Consider the following 12253-nt stretch of genomic DNA (forward strand, 5'->3'; position numbering starts at 1 on the left):
AAATATAAAACTCAATGAAAGCACAAGTACCTAGGTCAATGCAAGATAAGTTGCTGGGATTTTAGTAGGGAGGCTCCAAAATGAAGCATAGGAAAAATTTTGGAGGGTGGTTGTAGTCGCTACCACATTGGCAACACACTAGTAGAACTCTAGCTCTCTGTATGGACCTTGTCTCATGTAAAGTGAGTCTAACTCCTCCAGAAGTATTGTTCAATTCTTTGATTGACATGGCTTCTTCACCAGCTTGAGCTAAAAATATAGTCCCTACCATTCTCTTTATCGGTTAGCACACATACGAAGCCAAGTCAATTAAGTTGTTTCGATTGGGGATGAGGGGTATATTGATGCCCAAGTAATATAGACTGTTAGAGTTTTAGTTTCATCTCTAATGTTTCTTGCTGTCAGCATGCCTAGACAATACCCCGACGGAGTCACTTCAAGAACTCAAGAATTGCTCCACTACCAGCGAGCCTAGATAGTACCCCGACGGAGTTACCTGCTTCACCTCCCTGCATAGGAATCCTTTCTCTTCTTTTTCCTTTATTTTTTTTTTTCATTTCTCATTTTTTTAAAGAACTGTGCATAGGCACTTATTTATTTCATGAGGCAGAAGAGGGATCCCAACTTATTGAGAGAAAAAGAGGTTGTCCCTTCAGAGAAGGATGTTTATATATACCTCTGACATACTTTTTAAGGTTTTCCCCCTCACCTTACTCTACCTCACTGAGTTGACAGGGGTTAACTGAATATAGAAAACTGATTAGAGTAGGTGGTACTAGTTAAACGTGTAAGCATTGTGATTTCACCAATACTCACTCTGAAAGGAGTGTATTTTCCATCAAGGTATCATTGACTAAAATAAACAAAAGATCTGCATAAGGAGAAGGAATAGATAGATAACCAAATGTTGATAATTGTACAAGTCCTCTTGTATTTCACCTTGCTTGTCTCAAGAAGCCAAACACAGTTTCATGGGAAACTAATCCTATGAGTGCATAACAAGAAAACAAGAAAAGGAAAGTGAAAGCAAGTCAGCAAAAGAAAAACAAGAAAGTAAAAGAAAACAGGAAAGAGAACACTACTCCTACTCCTAAGCTAAATAGTGCATGGGCCTTCTCACATGAAGTGATATTTCCAATGAAGCCACTGACACATTGGTTGTTCCATGTGAATGATGGCATGGTTAACAAGAAAGATATTCAGGAAAACCAGCAAACAAGAAAGCTAAAGCAATGAAAACCATAACGTTCGAATTTGGAATGCGTCCACAAAAAATAAAATATTAAAAGCACATGAAGGGCACTCTCTAGACGTATCCTAGTGTTGTATCACATTTCATGTAGATGAAAAGCATCTACACACTTTTGACCTTGACGAATGAGAAAACATGCAGAAAGAAGAAAAATTTCATTTCACAACATGACTTGCTACGTGACTCCTCCAATGCATGAGCGATAGGATCGTGTGATTCTGGTGGAGGGTGTGAAAACTATAAATTAGATTGATTTTCAATGTGAACAAGAGAGTGATGAGGAGTCTAGGGTGATTCAATAGGTTTCTGATCAGAAGTGGAACTAACCTCAAGGCTACGAGAACCTGACACAACCATCAGCTCGGGCTGAAGTGCCTTGACAACTTGAGGGGTTTCAACTTCATCAATAGGTAGATCATCAAAAACTAGTGGGTTGGAAAGATCAACAACAAGTGAATCAGAATCATGATGAAATGAATGAGTAAAGACATCATGACAACCATGATCATAAAATTCAAGATGTACATCGACATCCTCATGATCTAATGAATCATACAGAGGGGTTAATGAGAAACACAATTTTTCACCCTTTGAATTTCCAGAAATGAAAGAAGAAAGATCGGGTAAATTTGGGAATAAATATTTGTCCTCTTTGCAATCAAATTATAGATTAACATCCTACGTGTTTTGTGAATGATCGGAAGTAGAGACATCCGGGGATAAATTTTCATGAGAAAAATTAGAAATGGAAAAATTGCAGAAGATGTCAGGATAAAGTAGATGAGCTGTGAACAAAAGGAGGTCATCCTTCACTACAACTTCTTCTTCATATTCCCACACATACTCATAAAAAATGATGCCGCAGGTTGGCTGCTCAACACCAACTCTGTCGACAATTTGATCCTCGTGAACATCACAGTAAAATCACAAACAGATGAACACGACACACCAAAATCCATAAGATCAAAGGAACAAGAGGATGGAGGTCGAGAAAATGAGATCATGTGACAACTGACAAGCTTGCAAATCTACATAGAAATCTAGAGCAGGTGGGGTGGGAGGAGGTGAAAGTTCAACAATTTGGTTCATAACTTCTCCCATCTCGTCCTACGGAGCTAGAGTTGTTTGATGAGAGGAGGACAGAGACTCACTTGTGACAGTGACCTTTTCCATCTTAGATTCGGAAGATCTAACACCGAGGTATGCTGGGAGGGGTTCGAAAGATTATAATTCATGTGGATTGTTAGATATGTGAAGAAGATACTGAAATATTTCACTCAGAAATTTCTAGTCAATTTCATCTTCCGGGAATTGAAAAGAAATATTACAGAAGTGTTGCAAAATTGCGTAGCAGATTCATTAGGTGCTTTGTGTAATTTTAATATTTTTTGATTAAGTGCTTTACAGTCGTAATGAAAGAAAGAATGGCATAACTTTGTGATCATGTGATTGAAAGAGTGAATAGACTCTACGGGCAATGTGACACACCATTTCTTAACATTCCCTTTGAATGTTTAAGTGAACAACCCACAGGCAATGTCATCCGAGGGGACTTCATTCCTATCACAGAAACCTAGAAAGGAAACTCCATGTCTCAATAAGGCTATTCCACACTCACCATCATATTTAATTCATGACAAGTCATCGATGACATCCTCCGACACTTCGAAATCATGAGCATGAGAAAAACATGTCGGAGTCGAGATTGTGACGTAAGTCATGAATGATGTGCAAAGATTCAAAATAGACTTTGAGGGCTCAACTTGTCATCTGGCCCTCCTTCTAGTGCCAAAAATGTTGATGGTGTTGGACCCGCCAACATACGAGGGGATCTCCCCGGTAAGAAGTCCCAACTAGACCTGAGACCATTTGGAGTAGGAATCCCAGCAATGGGTGGTAATGTAGTGCCTTGGCCGCAGTAGCGTGCAAAGGTAAGTATAATGACTTTGTTCGGAAGCAAGTGTGTGACCTTGTAGCAAGTCAAGTGAGATGCATGGGGGTTCTAACACATAGAGGGGAAAATGAAGTGTGTCCTTTAGAAGCCTATAATAGTTCGCAGCGTGAAAGGAACACACGAGTGGAATGATATCACAAGCTGGAAGCAGAATAGTCCACAAACAAAAGTGACAGGTTAATCCAACAACATGCCTTCAACAAGATTCATACAATTGCATGAAAAATAGTTCATAAGAAAATGTGTAAGTTAAACAACATACCTTAAAGTAACTAGAATAGTCGAACTACAATAACAACAAAGGCATGAAAATGTGTTTGCATCCATACATACACCATTGACAACTATTAACCCCAACAGTGGAACATTACAGTCAACACCGCCTTCTCCTCCAAGGAAGTGTACTCGCTCTACGCTGTGGAGAAGCCAACGCTCGTCACAATACTCCTAAACCTTCTCTAAGCCTAAGCCTAGCTAAAAGCTTGGATCCCAAAAGACTGTACTATGAGTTATGAAGTTCTATTCATAACAAAGGGTGGGGTGACCCTTGACATTCCCCTTTGACTCTTTGACTACCCTCATGACTCTTCAACTTCATTACAAATAACTCATCACATTACATAGTGATTGTTCACATTCCACTAATGACACTTGGAATTTCACTTACAATATATTTACAAATAATATACATATACCCATGTGGGACAAAATAGGCTAGAGTCAGCCTAACATGACAAACATTATGACTCAGAAGCTTGGGGAAAGATCAACTCGGCAACATCCTCATGATGATCTTCAGTGACGAAATGAAACCAAGCTTGGTACTGCGCTATGGTGTCCCATATGTTTGGTGATGTATTTCTGGAAATAGGCTCCTACCTCCATGGCTTATGGGTATATGGTCATGGAACCTTTGTCCAACTCATCTTGAAGCATGTGAAACATTGTCATGAGTGTGTTTAGACCATCGATGTACCTCTACATGTTTTCTGTGCTCAGCTGCAAGTCATCGTTGGTGGCCTCTCACATCAACTGCTCCATGTACCTGTTAACCTCCGGATGGACCTGGTTCTTCTTAATAGATTCGGTGAGGGAACCGATTGAAGGGATCCTGAAGGTCCTCACCATGACATCTATATTCTTGAAAAATGTGCATAGGAAGTCTCAATGCTACTGATGAGCAGAGGGAGTTGCTCATAGTTCCAAATCAACATCTGAATCCATGCTTTGTCTAGCTCTGCCTATGGCTTAATTATCTTCTGCAAGTAAAGCGGAGCTCCCTTGTATCTCATTGTCCATTCCTGTACATGTGCAATAGTAGCATGTATGTCATTGACAGTTTGGAAACTCTTGATGCACCACTGCTGAAAACCATGTAGATGGACAACTTCCTTGTGCACGGTGACCAATCCGTCATAAATTTTCCGCATGGTGGTTTCAAGAGTCGATACTTCAACAAGTATCACTTTCCTCATCTCTGCCATAGTGGATCCTACAGATTGTTCTTCCCTCTACCTAGCCACTTGCAATTCCTTAGCCATCTGATCATTCTCTGCTAACAAGGACTTAACATTTGAGCTTGTGGCTTCTGCATAATCCTTAGAGGCATCGGTCATCACACCTGGATGATTTCTAACATCTGACACAATCACCCTTTCCTTCATAAATGCAAGTGACACGTGATCATTTGGGAAATTATTTCTCCGCGCCTGTACAAACCTCTGATGAAACTCATAAAATGACATATTGTACACATCCATCACTAGATCATCATCAAGGAGAACAACCTCTCCTTGCTCGCTTGGGACTAATTTTGATATTGGAGGTGGTGGAGATTGTGGGGTCACCTCAGATGCTCTTGGAATGAGGTCGGTATCTTGGTCCTGTGGCTCTTGTTCCAACTCCATGTCTGTTGCTTCAACCATTTGCTCAATCTGTTGAGAAAGCTCCTGAACCTGCACCTGGTCACCCTCTTCTTCATTTGCTAGTTGTTCTGACTCAACCTATTGATGAGCCCCAAAAATGGACAATTATTTGGGCTCATCCAACCTCCTAATTTGACTTAATCCACCATTCTCATTAGTTTATCGCATGTTTTTGATTATATTTATGTTAATAGAGTGAATTTGGTTAGTCATTATGCCAACAAGTCTAATGGGTGCTTTGTGTAGCCTTTTTGGTCAACTTGGAGACAAAATTGAAGGTCTTAATGAGCACTTGGCAGCCAAATTCGTGGGATAACAAGCTAGAGGATTTGTAGAAAGGTGTCCCCTTCATTTATGGGCCCTTACCTCGAATTCTCCACCATCAGCTCGGAGTTCAAGGGCCACCGAATCAATCAGCACAAGGGCAGCCAAGCAAGCCAAGTAGGACTGCTGTTAACTCCAAGTTTTGGGCAGCCGAGTCCCTAAAGTTTAGGAGGACTGTTGGGTCCTCAATTTGTATAAATAAGAAGGCTTAGGGCCTCATTTTGGTTAGCCAGTGTAGCCAGTGGATGTTAGCTAGTTAGCCAGTAGATAGTAGCTAGTGGTTAGTCATTTTGCAGTCATTAGTTAGCTAGTTTGTAGTTCGATTTTTATGCAATAGATTAGCTTTGCTTTTATCTCATTCTCAAGCTCTCCTTGTGGACAATTTTGATGTAACTCTTCATTCTTGATTAATAAAGATGAATCCAGCTTTGCACCAGCTCTAAATCTCTCTTGGGAGGCTGTAGCTCTTGGGGTTGGGCCCATCTCAAGCGCCCAGTACCTCCCTTGTTTATCTTTATATGTGTTTGCTGCGTTCTTAAAATAAAATATGCTCTTTAGATCTTGCTTTGTTATTTTGGTTGTTTTTGTTGGTTAAAGTAGATTTTTATGTTTGGGAATCGATTGGTAGGAGTTTGTCATGCATTTAGATCTTTCGGAATGTTCTTGCTCACGTGATGTACATGGTTCTGTTTCCAAACGAGGCTGCTGTTTATTCATTTCATTGACAATTAGATTAAGTTAGCTAGGACTTAGTTTGTTTGCAAGAATTCATTGATTCGGTTGAATGTGCATTGTGCAGGGCATCTCTATCACTCACTCACATGGTCAAGCTTCATCAGAGCCATCTGATTCATCCCATATCTAGGCTTCTCGCTTCACACCCATCCTCTTGCCCACGTAACCCTACCTTCTTCTCCATTGTTGTCTCAACTACCTTAAAGCCAAATCAGCCTTCCACATATCATCTCACCACTCCATCCATCAGTTCCTGGGTCACTCCAGACCCCCATCCTACCTCCATAATCATCCATGCATCTTCCATCAATCACCCATCCTCAAAAATCCCATTTCGAAACATCCTGTAGAAGAACTTCAGAACTTCCTGTAGAAACCCCTGCAGACTTCCTGTAGAAGTTCATAAACACGGTTGCATGTCATCCAGACTTTGTGAAACTCTCATAGAGAATGTCAGGTATCCCTTAGACCCTCTCTGTACCATCCCAACCTTTCCCAAAGCATTTCATCCCTTGATCCATCCCTGCACAGTGAAAAGCTAGTTAAAAGCACATGCATGATAATTCTAGTAACTTGAACAAAAATACAAAAATATGTTTTCTTCAGATAGTGATAACTTAGACACATGCATTTTACCTTCTTAGAAGTAATGGCATCTCTTCTCGTAGTTTGCATTCTCATTTTTGCATCAGTAGGACTAGTTGGTAGAATTAGGTTTTGCTAGGGTTTGCTAGGGTTTGTGTTTCTTTTTGGCTTTCAGTTTCTTTTCGCAAGTAGATTAGCTTCCTTTGAGTTAGCTTACGTCCATCAGTTAAAAAGCTTCTTCTAAGAGCTCATAGAAGTTGGCTTGAGCCCCTAGCGGACTTGTGCCAGCTGACCAAGTGACAGCTGTGGCAAGAGCTAGTACTTGTGCATACAGCACTGTCGCTTCCAAGTTTGTTACGAACTACCGGGTTGATAAAATTAAAGAAGGGAGTTCCAGGAGTTGTAGCATTATTGCTACAATACTGGGGCCCACCATCTTTTTGGCGCCGTTGCCGGGGAAGCGGTAGAGTATTGGTGATTGTTGCTATTCTTCTATTTTCTACTACAACCTTCTACTAAGTAGTTTATTTCATTTCCATTATGCAATTTCATTTATGCAAAAGTAGATTAGCATTTCTTGCTTTCATAGATTAGCATTTCAATTCCGCAATTTCATTTCTGCAAGCGTAGATTAGCATTTCAATTCCGCAATTTCATTTCTGCAAGCGTAGGTTAGCATTTCAATTTCGCAAGCGTAGCCTAGCATTTCATTCCTGCAATTTCATTTGAGCAAAATAGATTAGTCCTTTCCTGCTTTCATTTCAATTCCGCATTTTCGTTTCAGCAAGATAGTTAGTTGCAGTTCAACCTATTTTAGTTTTGCAGGTACAAGAAGAAAAATGCAAAAACCAACCAAAAAGATTTCATTTCATGCCTTGTAGGAGTAGAGATAAGTTAGAAAAATGATTGCACAACACCCCCTATTGCTTCACACAGCCAACCTTCTCTCTTCTTCGATGGTTGTGACTAAGAAGAACCCCTGGATGGACATCAAGGCATATTTAAAGAACCTCTAGGGAAGAAGAAGAAGAAACCATTCCTCTGGAGCAAATGGCTACAAGCAGGAATGTTGGGAGTAGTACCTTGTCCCAACATGAATTTGCAAATCAGATGGAAGATTTCAAGAGTGATATGAGGCAGTTTCTTGCCATGCAACTGGATACCTCGCGGATCCAAAAGAAGCAAGAAGAAGCCAAGAGAGCTTTGGCCATTTTTTGTCCTAGGTGCACTAGAAAGCATCCTAGGAACGAATGTCCATTGTACTCCATAGAAGTGTGCTTTGTATGTGAAAAATACCATCCCACAGATCAGTGCCCTTCCTTACCCAGAATCAAAGCTGCATATCAGAGAGCCAAAGGAGCCATTGAATCACTCTATTATATGAACCAAAGGAGGCCACATGAACCTAGGTCTTATCAGCAGGAACAGCAAGGGACATCCGAGACCTATTATGACCCCTATCAAGCCACTTTCATGCCTTCTTGGGGTCCCCCTGCTCATCCTTCCTGGTTCACACCTCCTCCTTATTCCTTCACAGATCCATATTATGCCCAACCAGCTGCTCATTCGTTTCACTCTTATGCTCAGCCACAGCCTCAGTGGAATGCACCTTATCAGGGGTGGAGGCCCCAGTACAACTCTCCTCCCGCTTATTTTCCTCCACCACCTGCTCATCCACAACCATCGCCTCCTCCTCCACCAAGGCAACCCCAAATGCCTACCCAACCACAATGCCACCCATCTCCATCTCAATTTCACACCTCCACTCAAATACCCGTACCATTTCCAAAGCCATACAATGGAGCAGCTCAACCCCATTGCAAATCTGAGGCACAACATGTGCAAATGATCCCTCGTGAGCTCAATGATGTTCACCAAAGCTCAGGAAGAGTGTTGCAAAAGAGAGAATCTATTGACAACATTGAAGGACCAAAGGAAAAAGGAGATTCCAAAGAGGAGATCAAAGAACTATGGGCTGCACTTGATGAAGAGAAGAGATCAGAATCAGAGATCGAGAGAGTTCCCTCATGGTTACCATCAAATCTTCCATGTATTCAAGAGAAAGATCAACAAAAAGAGGAAGATCAGAAGGTCATGATAGAAGGTGACATGAAGAATGATCCAGATCAGCAAAAGAACCAAGGATATCAAAGCTATATTGAGATATGGTTTCAGAAGGTCACTAAGTTGCAGCGGTACTCTCTTCCTCAGTTATGTTTGATCCCTTCAAAGCCAGATCATTTGGTCTCTGAGATCCGGATACCTGTCAAAGCATGCATTTTGAGCCTTCACATCATTTTGTCTCTAATCTCGATGTGCACATGGCTCCATTGGAAGTATTCTTATACTTGAAAATGATTTTGTTTTTCAAGTAGGGTAGGGTAAAAAAAAAAAAGAGAAAAAAATGAAAATAAGAAGAAAAATAAAAATCTAAGGTGAAAACCTCCTCGGAGGCACCTTAGATTGGCTCATTGATTGAAAACCTCCATGAGGCGGTCAATGGGTTGGAAAAAAAAAGAGAAAAGAGAATAAGATCTATGGGTGAAAACCTCCCTTGGAGGCGCCCAGGGCAGGCAATTAGGGTGAAAACCTCCATGAGGCGCCCTAGTTGTTTTTCAAAAAAAAAAGAGAAAAAAAAGAAAAATAAAAATAAAACTAATTCCATTGGCTAATTGCAGGTTGCAAGAAGGACGTTTCATGACAGGAGGAGCACTCAAATCAAGGTCGAAGGAATTTTTCTTGTGCCTTCTACAGGAAGCTCTGTATTTCTACAGGAAACATCCTGTAGAACCTTTGAACGAGCCAAATCCAATTTCAAAAGTGAATATAATGGTGGGAATATGTTGATTAGGCCTACAAGCACTTGTGTGTCCATCCCTTGCCTTCATCCATCATTTTTTCCACCTCCTTGTGCTTCTCATTGTGCTTCTACAGGAACTTCCTGTAGAAATTGTGGGAAACTAGACATGGATTTCAAAAAGGTGGTTTGGCGAACATGGTAGCTTCCTCAAGGGTTCAGAAGCCCTCATGCAATCTTCCAACTCCTCCTCCATCATCTCCATACCTGCATCACAGCCCAAGCTCAGTTTTTCCTGCCATGCAAACATTTGCAAAAAGCTTTGAGGCAAAAATCCATAGAACAAAATTTGTTTTTTCCATAACTTGAAAACCATGCATCCATTTGACAAACCGTTTTATGGGGAATTGTACAAGATTGATGACAACATGCATGAGAAGTTTCATGCAATTTCGGTGCACGGTTTCCAAGAAATTAGCCTCCATCACCATCAGCCATTTTTGCATTTTCTCCATATCCGTGCATCCGTTTCAAAACCTGTTTCATCGGATATGCATGTGAGTGATGGTAACCCATCCAAGCAGTTTCAGCCGATTCCGATGCACGGTTTCCGAGAAATCGAGCTCTGAAATCTTCAGCCATTTTCCATTTTTATCGAAATCCGTGCATCCATTGATCACGATTTTGCTATGGGAGATGCATAATGATGATATGAACATGCTCACCGAGTTTCAGATCAATCCGGTTTACCGTTTGAGAGCATTGGCGAAAACAAGTTCCGGTTTTGTGACCATGCAGTAGCAGCAGCTTGAAGGTGCAGATCTGAACGTGGAAACAATTGCATGCAACTCAGATCCGGCCAGAGGACACCTGCACAAGGAAAAGCAATCAAAAATCATCAGCCAAGCCCTCATGCAATCAAAGGATCCAAGCATGCAGCAGCAGAATCAGAGCATGCAGCAGCAAAAAGCTTCACAAGCAGCCATTTGACTTCAGGTACGTGACTAAACCTTGTTCATCTATTGCATGAATCTAGTCTAAGCATTGCATGAAGTAATGGAATGGTGGGATTAAGCCATGAATTATCAAGGTTAAGCCGATTGTCTTCTCTAGCACTCAGCCGGCAGCCACGCAGTACATGTGGACAGTTGACTCACGTGAAAACTAAAAAAAAACAGGAAGTGTTGGCCATTTGAACTCTAGTGCAACTGATCCAGAAGAGAACATGCAATTCATGAGAGCACTGCAGTCTGCATGTGGCCACGTATGCCTAGCCACTTCACTTCCTCACCATGAATCACGCTGTAATTGAAAAACAGGCTTGGCTGACTCTCACCATCCGCTGATTAATTTGCACTTGCAACATTCTTAGCTGAAGTATGCGTCCTCTGCTCCCACGATTGCTTAACCTATCGTCCTCCGCTGAGTTTCCTACCTGTTCTCGAATTTCACTCGTGCATCGGGCTCACTCAAAGGCAGAATCACATTCTACAGGAAACGGGTGGGGTCTTCTACAGGAAAGTGCAGCAGAGTCTTCCAGAGCAGAGAAGCCTAAGGTTCTTCATCAAGTTTGGAGCTTGAAGAAAGAGAGATCTGTGGACTGAAGAAGAAGAAAAATTATTGGTGAAGGCTCACGCAGAAGTGGGGAATAAGTGGGCAGAAATTGCCAAACGTCTTCCGGGCAGAACGGAGAATGCCATAAAAAACCACTGGAATGCAAGTAAACGCAGGCAAACTGCTCGCAGAAGATCAAGGAGAACTCTGGATGGCTCTATAGATGACAGGAAACACAGAAGTTCGATTTTAACAGACTACATAAGGAATTTGAAAGAAGCCGAGAAGAAGGAATTAGTGCCCTGCAATGAGGATAGGAAAGAGGTACCAATATCAGATGCAATGTCATCTAATTCAGATCAAGGGGATCGGCAGCGACATGAGCAGCTGCTACAGGTTCAGGTTCAACTGCAGCAAGAAAACTACAATGCGTTTCATTGCCTGGCCTCTTCTCCCAACAACTGCAATAAGGTAAGTATCCCTGTATGGAAACCCTGGGACGTAGAAAATGTTCATACAGCTTCCTCCTATTCCTGCAATTCTTTGTTTTTCAATATGCAGAAAATGGAAAGAGGTGAACCCATCATGAACATGCAAACTGAAGAAAAAACATCACCATCATGGAGGTATGCAGAGAATTGAAAGGGGTGATTCCATCATGAACATGCAAACTCAAGAACAAAAGGATCACCATCATGGGGATATGCAGAAAATTGAAAGAGGTGATTCCATCATGAATATGCAAACTCAAGAAGAACTGCATCACCATCATGGAGATCCTAGATCAACTGTCTCAAGTACCCTGCATTTGATTCAGGATGATGGATCTCCACAAAGAGATGATGGGCCATTTACATTCAACCCAGAAAACTATCCTAACCCTTTTCCCATGGACAGCAGCCATAGCATTCCTCTATGTGAATTTGTAATGAATGGTACTGGTAATGGAAAGGGTTCTGGATCTGCCAATGCAGTCACATCTCCAGACAAGACTGACTACTCTGAGGTAGTAGTAGCAGGAGGTGGAGCTTTTCAAATGGAGTCTGATGCTGACATCAACTTCCCATTTCTGTTAGATGGTGATTCATCTGATCAAAATATTGACCTTGATATGCTATTGGGTTGTA

Source organism: Pinus tabuliformis, chromosome 2_2, assembly GCF_031772625.1.
Source record: "Pinus tabuliformis cultivar Carrire ecotype Pingquan chromosome 2_2, CPIR1, whole genome shotgun sequence".
NCBI classification, from domain to species: Eukaryota; Viridiplantae; Streptophyta; class Pinopsida; order Pinales; family Pinaceae; genus Pinus; species Pinus tabuliformis.